This window comes from Lycium ferocissimum, chromosome 1 (genome assembly GCF_029784015.1).
Source record: "Lycium ferocissimum isolate CSIRO_LF1 chromosome 1, AGI_CSIRO_Lferr_CH_V1, whole genome shotgun sequence".
Lineage (NCBI taxonomy): Eukaryota > Viridiplantae > Streptophyta > Magnoliopsida > Solanales > Solanaceae > Lycium > Lycium ferocissimum.
In genome coordinates, this window is record NC_081342.1 from 62,357,729 (window position 1) to 62,367,484 (window position 9,756).

The window sequence follows — 9,756 nt, forward strand, 5'->3', positions numbered from 1 at the left end:
AAAAAGAAAAAAGAAGAAATGAGTAAAGGATTAAAAAAATTTCTTATCAAGATCTTCAAATCTTCAATCCCCAAGTGTGGGTGCAAAAACCTAGCTCTCCAAGCTTGATGAAAATGGCCAAAAATGAAAACGATATGCCCCAAGTCTCTCTTTTGTAGCTCCTCAACTTTCCCAAGTCAAAATATGACAAAATAAACCCCAAAGTTTCAGTTTTGCAAACCTGTCCCCGTTTTACAAAACTGGCCCGCCTTTTGACCTCTTTTGACTTTATTTTTACTTGGTTTCTTCCGATCACTTCTAAATCACATAAAACTGAATAGAGCACCAATATTATACAAAAACACCCCTGCGTGCGCAACGTGCATCTCGCATGTTTTGTCGCAAGACAAACATGCGAGATGCGAAGTATGCTCAGCAGCCGCATGTTATGCTCTTGACTTCAGGCTTCCAGATTTCGGACAAGGTTTGTGTTAACACTATTGTCTCGCAAGTTCAACATGCGAGTCACATGTTGATCTCGCAAATTGCGCAACCTTTCATTCTCTATTCTTCAATGGCCTGTCATGCTATGCGGTGGAATTATGGATCCGCAGACATAACATGCGGCTCGCATGTTGTGCAAAGTGTGTCCTTGGCCTATTTTGCTTCATTTTGCTCCGTTATGCTTCACCAATATCTTTTCCTACAAAATGACAAAAACACATGAAAAGTAACACCAAAAAAGTGCTTGAAGAGTTACAAAGCTAAGAAATTAGCGAATATCCCGTAATTTCACGGCATATCAATTTGCCAAGTACTCGACAAAGGGAAAAATGAGCTACTCCAAGTAGAAGGGGAAGCAAGTTACGTTCTCTCCTAAACCAATTTGGGAATTAATTCCCCCCTAGTCACGGATGGTTCCCTTCTTTCTAGTTTAATGTTCTTATGTATATAATTGCACATAAAGAACAAGCACGATTTCTCTGATAATATATTCCTTTTGACACCCGGGCTATCCTCTAGATGAAAAGACTTTTCAAGAACTAGCATTCTCACTCTATTTTGGTGCCCTATGTTTGCAGCTGAAATCACACGCAATAGAAACAGTTAGCTTGTACTCTAGTATCTGTGTGAGATACACAACTACTAACATTTAAGTTTGACAGAAGGCTCGTTTGTCACCATTTTGTTAAAAATTAAAATTTTATAAAATTTGTAGTCAGTATTTATCCTCCAACAAAGTCTCCTTTTTATTTCTCTCGTTTTTGATAAGTCCTCCTACAATAGCTTATTAAAGGCTCTATTCGTCACCATCCTTCAAGATAAACCTGGTTCACTTCATAAATCTTCAAACCTCAATTTCCTTCGTCATCTAAATTCCTGATAACAATTTCCGCCGAGAAAAACTATGAGGATTATGGAAATGAATAGACACAGACCAAATATCATAAATCCTTGTAATATACATATTCAATAAGGGGCACCGACACAAACAACAACGAACTGATATTGAATCACCTGACAGTGATAAACTAATCAATCAATGAATCGATTACACCCCAATCAAACTAGTTGGGGTCGGCTCTAATAAACCTCTGCATCCACTTCCTCTCTATATGCTAAAGGCCTGCTTTGACATTACTCGGAACTTCCATATTTGTAAACACGAACTTCAGTGTCAGCAAATACTAGTGTTACTCTATGTATTTGCAAATACAAGACTTCAATATTTGAATTTCGAGTGAAATATTGAGATACTAGCTGAAGGTGTATTTTAAGAAAAATACTAGTCGTCAATCAAATTTTTTTAGCTTTTACAAACTTTTTGTCCAAGAGAAGTTCATGCAAAAAAGCAACTTCAACTTCCACATATTTTTTTTTTTTCCAACTTCAGATATCTTTTGCTCAACTTCAACTCAAATATTTACCGAACGCCTACTAAAACTTGTCTTTTCAAGTCAAATTACTGGATAGTGATGAGGACCAAAAAAAACTACATCAGTAAGAAAACCGGACACTTCAGTATCCAAACAAGAAAGAATATTATCACCACAGAAGAGAGAACAAAGTAAACTTTGCAATGAAACTTGATTAACAATGAAAGGAACCAACTTGTCAACTCCCTCCATCTTCACAATCCTAAAACCATCAAACAGTGCAATAATTGGTACCATAACATCTTCCAAAGCACCAACATACTGACTCCAACTGAACCATCCTAGAAAAGAATCAAATCCAAATTAAAAGTAAAACCATAATCATTTCATATTTACGACAAAAAGATAGTGCATACACACACCCAAGGGTATGGCCTAGTAGTCAATGAAGTGGGGCTGAGAACCATGAGGTCTCAAGTTCAAATCCTACCAAAGGCAAAAAAGCTAGGTGATTTTTTCCTATCTGTCCAAACCTTCGTGGACAGAGTTACCCGATATCTCTACGGGTGGGATATAGCAAGTACCATGGAATTAGTCGAGATGCGCGGCCCGAACACCACGGTTGTCAAAAAAGAAAGTACATACACGCAATCAAACTAGTACCAACTAGCTAAAAAAAGTGTCACGCCGAGTTGGTTGGCTACCTTAACTTCCACCTTATTGGTGAAGGTTCAATTTCCCACCTTGTAACCCCTGATGCATAAAAAAAAATAAAAAACACTAATAACGACTCCACAGAGCAAATACACCATAAGATGGACCAATTTCAGCTCTATGTAATTCAAAACTTAATAGACTTTTTTGTATTTATAAAGCAGCAACTTTTACTGAATTGCATCTTCTATGTGCTTTATTAATAAAATTCTTATTGATACATCAAAAGGAATCAGAGAATCACTCTCTAAATCATCCAAAGTTCAAAAATCAGGAAACTAATCCAATTTCTTTTAAGACATTTCCGCTACTTGATGAAACTACAATTACACATACAGTGAAAGTACCTCATTTCACCTACTTGATGAAAATATAATAAACACATACGGGTGAAAAATATGAAAAAAGAAAATTGAAAAACTGTAGTAAAGCATAACTTATCATGAATTCAATGAACAGATACAGAATTTCACTTCAAATAAAATTACAATCCGTGATTATTTTCTGAGTGAAAATAAAATTGACAAAAACAAGAAGCAAAAACTTACCGTAATGCTGCGGAGAATTCGAGAAATGTGCCTGTTTGTTTTTTTTATTTTTTATTTTTTTTATTTTGGGAGAATGTAATTGTTTACTACTCTTCTAAACAAGTTGTAAATCCGGAAAAAACAACAAAGAAAAACCAGGTTCCAATTCCAACTGTAAAAGCGGGAAAAAAACAAGAAAGAAAACCAGGTTCCAAGAAACATAAACGGTTAACTTATGTGGGTCCAGTTTTCACTGATTATGTGGAATAGTAATTTATGAGATAAAAAGAAATTAGGTTTCTCCAAAGAGTGAATAGGTTAATGGCTTTGGAACTAAAAAAAAAAAAAATTAAAGTATTTGGTGTTTACAGAACCGCTTGGATTATCGTGAACTCATATAAAAATATCCGCGGAGGAATATGACGTGATATGTAAATATCGAGCTCCAAAAGCTCCTCCAAATAATTTCATGTGGCAATATAAATGGAAAAAAATTGAGTGTCAAGCAAACTCATTTTTAAGACTTTTTTCATCTCGCACGAGTTTCTCGACAAGTTATCTCAAACATTTTGTCACATATTCAATTAGGCAGCTGGAAGGGGGGAGCTATGATCTAGGGGTAACAGGAACGTCCAATAATATAAGCATGAACCTAGGAGATTTTAACATATTCTCTTCTTTTTTTAAAAAAAAAAAAAAAAAAAGCAAATTATGTTCTGTTACAAGAGATTTTAACAAGTTCACTCTTTTCTAAATGATATTTTCGACAGAGAAGTACCAAATTGTTTTTAATGCCATAGATAAGGATATGATCTATTATTTCGTTCGAGGTATCGTAATTTTTAGGTTTTAGAATGAGCGTATGACTAATTGAAGCTAGCTAAAAGATGTATGGCGGAACGCATGATATATAATGGTATGATTGCCCATTAGAAAAAATACATCCCTATGTGTCAACATAATCTATATATAATATAAAGCTAGACATAGACAAGGTGGTGTAGCACCTCTCTATGGCCTCTATTCCTATTTATCTTTTTTCTCCTTTTTTTGGCATATTCCACCATTTTTTGCATTTTTTGCTTAATTTATTCTACTTACCAATGGAATAATAAAAGCCTCATAAAGCTCAATTAAATGTAGCAATAAGTCTTCATCATTAATAACGTGAATAATGCCACCTTAAATGGTTATTGGAACAGATTTGACATGTACTTTACGCTCAGATTATGAAGCAAAATAAGAAGCATCCGTTGCCTAATCAAACAACCCAAAAGTCTCATCATATATTTTGCCTTATACTATAAATTAAAGCTCTAAAGTCTATAACAAAAACAAAACCAACAGGAGTTGAAAGCTAATGGGAGATCTGTACATGTCGTGTTCTTTGATCTGTGTAATTCGAGTTTTCGGCAGGTTTGTATACAAGTACATACCTACTTTTTAGATGGTTAGATTTTTTGGTAGATTGATACATTGTTATTTTTCTAAATAAAGCTGAGACGACCATGGTATAATGGAGTAAATTACTTTAACTTATGAATCCAAAAAATCTTGAATTTGTTGAATGATTTGCAACCGTTGGCTTGATGATCAACCAAATATTGGATAACGTAAAAGAAAATCTTCCCTGGCATAAAATTACAAATTTTACATCTTTCATGTAAGAGTTATGTGCAAATTGCATAAATTTTATCATACCCGAATGGTAAAATTGGTTTAGGATACTTGCTAGGTTATATGGCAAAACATGGGGAAATTGGCTTAGGATAGTAAATCTTAACAATACTAGTGGTAAAACTTTATATAAAGGTATGTTTTAAAATCATATCCAATGGTATATAGTGTAATACAAATCGGATTAGGGAAAGTACTTTTTACTAAACAAAGCTCGGGTCATACCTCCAACTTTCAAGTGAGAATTTATTTATAGTTTGGTAAAAACTGTACTTTGGGCACCAATGAGTAATGTCTGCAGTGCCGGCTCCAGGCTAAGGCAGCCAAAGCAATGGCTTTAGGCCCCAAAATTTTGGGGGGGCCATTTTCACTAATAATAAATTTATGAATAAATTTTTTTAAAAAGATTACTCATCTTAATATATGTGATACTTTTCGCTTTTTAAGATTCAGATAATAGTAACTTTGACCAATATATAAGATGTATTTTTTAATTATATTGATATGACAAAAGTTATAACTTAGTATTACTTTTATTGTAGTTTTCAAATGTATAAATATTAATCTTGAAGTTTTACTTCAAAATTTAGTCAAATTGATTCTCGATAAGCAAAAAGTATCACATAAATTGGGACGGAGGGAGTAGTATTTAAAAGTAAAAAGGTAGTACTTATAATTTTAACTAAAAAAAGGGAAGAAAACTTTATATTTGTTACTAATGTTGATTGCAAAACTTCATATTTGTTACTAATGTTGATTGCACCGGTAAGAAAAATATATTTCATAATAAAAATTTAAAGAAAAGTTAGGGCCTCTCATCAAGATTTAGCTTTAGGCCACCGAGGATGTTGAGCTGGCCCTGAATGTCTGAATTACTTATTTATTATTAATATTTTTTTGTTTGCATGTACAACTAGGAAGATTTTTTTGATAGATTTTGGTGGTGTCCAATTGTCCATTCTTCTCATTTCTCAAAAAAGCTTAATGCACAATAATGAATCATTCAACATGATTGTTGCTATTAATTTTATTACAATTACTTAAACTACGCCATCAATCCTATTACATTACTCGACCCTACTAATTCTAATTGATAGTGAGTTGATATGTTTGTATAACAAACTTTGAGGATACTTAACAGATGCAAGATTCAACTCTTAAGCCTTGTCAATGCTTCGAGCTAACTTACTTTTCTCCTCCCCATCACATAGTGAATTTTTATGTTCTCTTTCTCAACGGAATCCTACTTATAATTACCAATTCTATTATAATTACTCAAACTCTTTTTCATTTTTAAGAAACTAAAAGGCCAATTGAGTAGGATATACATATCAACTTTCCATATGTTAATTGGCTCATTTATAGAAATTGGGACATTACAGCTTGTGACATGTACCCTGCTTAAAGTATGAAAATCGCATCCATGGCAATTGGAAGTCATTTAAATTACTCATTACTGAGTTGACTAACTTATAGAATTAGTTATGTAAGTAGATATATCAATTCTTCTTTATCTCAGCTAAACATATAAAGGTATCATTTCTTAAATTTATTAATGTTTCTAAAGACCGCGCGAAGCGCAGACAATTTCACTAGTTATATATAAGAGGGAATAAGTTTTGTAGTCCTCACATACTCTTTGATCCTATGAGACTGCGACCTATGGCGTTGCTTTTCCCTACATTTTTTATCTCATTCATTTTCTTATGACTATTCCCGCTAGGGCCTTTGTTATTTGACTATATTGACACTATATATAGTAATCTTTTGGTGGATCTTTTTTTTTGTCCCTTATTAGATTACTCTTTCCGTTTCTGTTTGCTTTTCCTTATACTAAAAATAAATTTTTCTTTTTACTTGTCTATTTTTAGTATATCACGAAAGATTTATTAATTTTTTCCTATATTACTCTTATTATTAAGTAACTACATAAAGTATTAGCAATCAATCTTAAATTTTCAAAGCATAACTAATAAGGGTAATTTAGTATGTTTTACTCCAAGTAAATAATTTGTTAAGGGAGGTGCAAAGTTAATAAGAGAAAAGTAAAAAAGGAATCGAGGGAGTACCATTTACTCCATCCGTTTCATTTTACTTGGCTCTTATACTAAAAATAGATTTTCCTTTTTATTTGTCCATTTTAGCAATCAAGAGAGATTTATTATTTTCTTTCAACATTACCCTTATGATTAAGTAAACATATAAAGTAATAGTAATCGAACTTCCATTTCCAAAGCACAATTAAATAAAATAAACCCGTAATAAATAGTTTCTTAAGGGAAGTCTCAATATGTCAACAAGGGCGAAGTAAAATGAAATGATACATTATTTGTTACTATACATTTTGGTAAAACTATGCAACTTTGGAATCACAGTTTCATTCACAATCATAATATTTATTAGGTCTTACTAATTAATATGTCATATTCTTCTCTTTGGGCGTGTTTCGTACAAAGAAATATATTTTTCAAGAAAATATTATTTTAAAAATATTTTTCAGTTCAAAGATACTTCAGAATCCACTGATATCATCAATCAGTCACATAAGTCATCACATAATCGACTAAGTACTTATATGTCATCGGTAAGTTGAGGCGCATTGGAGGCCGAGAAGGACACAATGAACGTGGCATGCCACTTGTGGAACTTGATTTTTATATTTCCTCCAGGGAAGTCATTCTACTCATTTCAAAAAGTATTTTTCTAGAGAAATGTTTTTCAAAAACTTTGACCAACCAAACATACGAAAATTGAAAATATTTTTCAAAAGTGTTTTCCTCTAAATCGAACGAACCATTTATATGTTTTAAACCTCCAAAGTTTTGCTTCTTATGAATATCGAATCTTGTGTTTCTCTATATTTGCTATTTCTCCTTCCAAACTTCCTTCCTCATAAATAATTTGTTCTTTAAAATTTATTCATTTATATGACTAAGAAAATTTAATAATTATGAAAACATACTAACAAGACATAATTAACGCTTCACTAGATTAATTTAATTATGCAATAAAAATGTGGCATAGTTTATATTTTCTAAATTAAATTTACTACTTAATTTTGTATGGGAAATTTGCAGGATTACCCTTCGCTGGGGGTGGTCTTTAATTTTTGGCCCTCAAAATGGTGATCTTTAACTTTTTCCCTTCAGGCAGAATTCTGCCCATGCATATTCTGCCTTAAGACCCAAATTCTGTGTTGCAAATTATTATTTTTACTGAGCTGAGGTTCCAGCCCACAATGACAGGGTATTAGGCGAAGGGAAAAACTTAAAGACCACCAATTTGAAGGGCAAAAATTAAAGACCACCCCAAATGAAGGTCAATCCGCGCAAAAAAAGATTATGTATCATGAGTAAGCCCCGGCATCATGCGACTAGTTTAACATATTGTCGCTGGTTAATTGTCCTTTTATTCAAGTAATTAATAGGAGTAATACCATATAAAATTACTTCTATTACATTTTAAGTAATTTAATTGCGTAAACATGTGTTATCAGTTCAGAGTTTTTGATTTACTATTCACTAATTTGTTGTTTGTTTGTCTTTGTTTTCCAATTAGCCATTATTTGGAACATGGGATTGTTCAGCTTATTTAATGCTTCATTAATTTACGGGAAAAGTTCAAATTTGCCCTTGAAGTTTGTGAAAGACTCAATTAATCTCCGTTATAACTCACTCCCTCTATTCATTTTTACTTGTCCAGTATTTCAAAATTAGATTTTCACTTTTATTTGTTATTTTTAGCATATCAAGAGAAGACAATTTTTTTTCCTGTTTTACCCATAATATTAAATACTTACTTCAAATCATTTTACAAATTCAATGAAAATATGCACCAATTAATATAGGTACATCGGTAAATTATGAACTTCATTTATTATTTCTTAAGAGGTGTGCAAAGTCAAAAAGTGACAAGTAAAAGTGAATGGAGGGAGTATAAGATTGGTCAAAATTATCCTTTATGAACTAATGGTGAAAGTTTTCCAACACAGGTTTTTTTTCACAAGAAAAATGATCAAATTCATCCTTGAACTATGCGAAATAGTCCAAATTTACCCATGAACTGATAGCGTTCAAACTAGTGAAAGCAAAGAATTAATACTCCCTCTGTCCCAAAAAGATTATCTCACTTTCCTTATTAGTTTGTCCCAAAAAGATTGGCACATTTCTATAGTTAGCAACAATCTATATATATTAGTAAAAAGAGGATAGTTTGCCCTAGGAGTTTGACAAGTGACAATGTAGGAGAATGCCACGTGTTAGTTTTAGGACAACAATTAGTTAATTAGTTAATTTTTTTAATTTGAATTAAAAAAAGGGATTGAAAAAGAAAAATTAAGTTTTTAGTATGTGATTAAAGCTTTTGGAAAAAAAAAAAAGGGACGTGGGTGGGTTTTTGGTGCATGAAGTAGACTTCTAGGGGGAAATGGGGTAGTTCAGTTACATTTTTTTCTCTCTCTCTCTCTTTTTATTTGTTTTCCTTTTAATCATAAGAAATAAGAAATAAGAAATAAAAATAAAAATATAAAAAAATTAAGAAAAGTCTGTAATGTCATTAAGCTAAGTGCACTTTAAGAATATGTCACTTGACACTTTTAGGATGAATTAGGGTAAAATCTAAAAAAATACACTGTGTTTTCACAAAGTTTAAAAACTTAAGAAATGAATTTTAAATCACAATTAAAATTCGAAACAAAGTTGATAAAAAAGTTAAAGTGGTCACAGGTAGTTATAACTTCTCCAGTTTATCCTTCTCAGTTTCATAATTGATATATTATTTTTTTTAAATAGTTTGAATTAATTTTTAAAAAGCAGTTTTAAAGACTTACGGTTTTGCTGGCTAAATGGACCACAACTTTGAACGTGGGCTTTCCTTATCCATTTGAATGGAGATTTCATTGGTGTATTTCAGCACCCTTTTATCTACTTTAATGAGTCACAATATATAAATTTATTTGTGGAGATTTCATGTATGTAGGTTTC

General features: G+C 32.0%; 1 long non-coding RNA gene across 1 annotated transcript; it reads right to left on the bottom strand.

The window, feature by feature from the left end:
* Positions 1–1,832: 1,832 nt before the first annotated feature.
* LOC132030487 (uncharacterized) lies at positions 1,833–3,667 on the bottom strand. The gene is made up of 2 exons (XR_009408055.1): positions 3,119–3,667; positions 1,833–2,197 (listed from the first exon to the last, which is right to left on the bottom strand). It is a non-coding gene; the product is annotated as an uncharacterized LOC132030487 (long non-coding RNA).
* Positions 3,668–9,756: the final 6,089 nt, after the last annotated feature.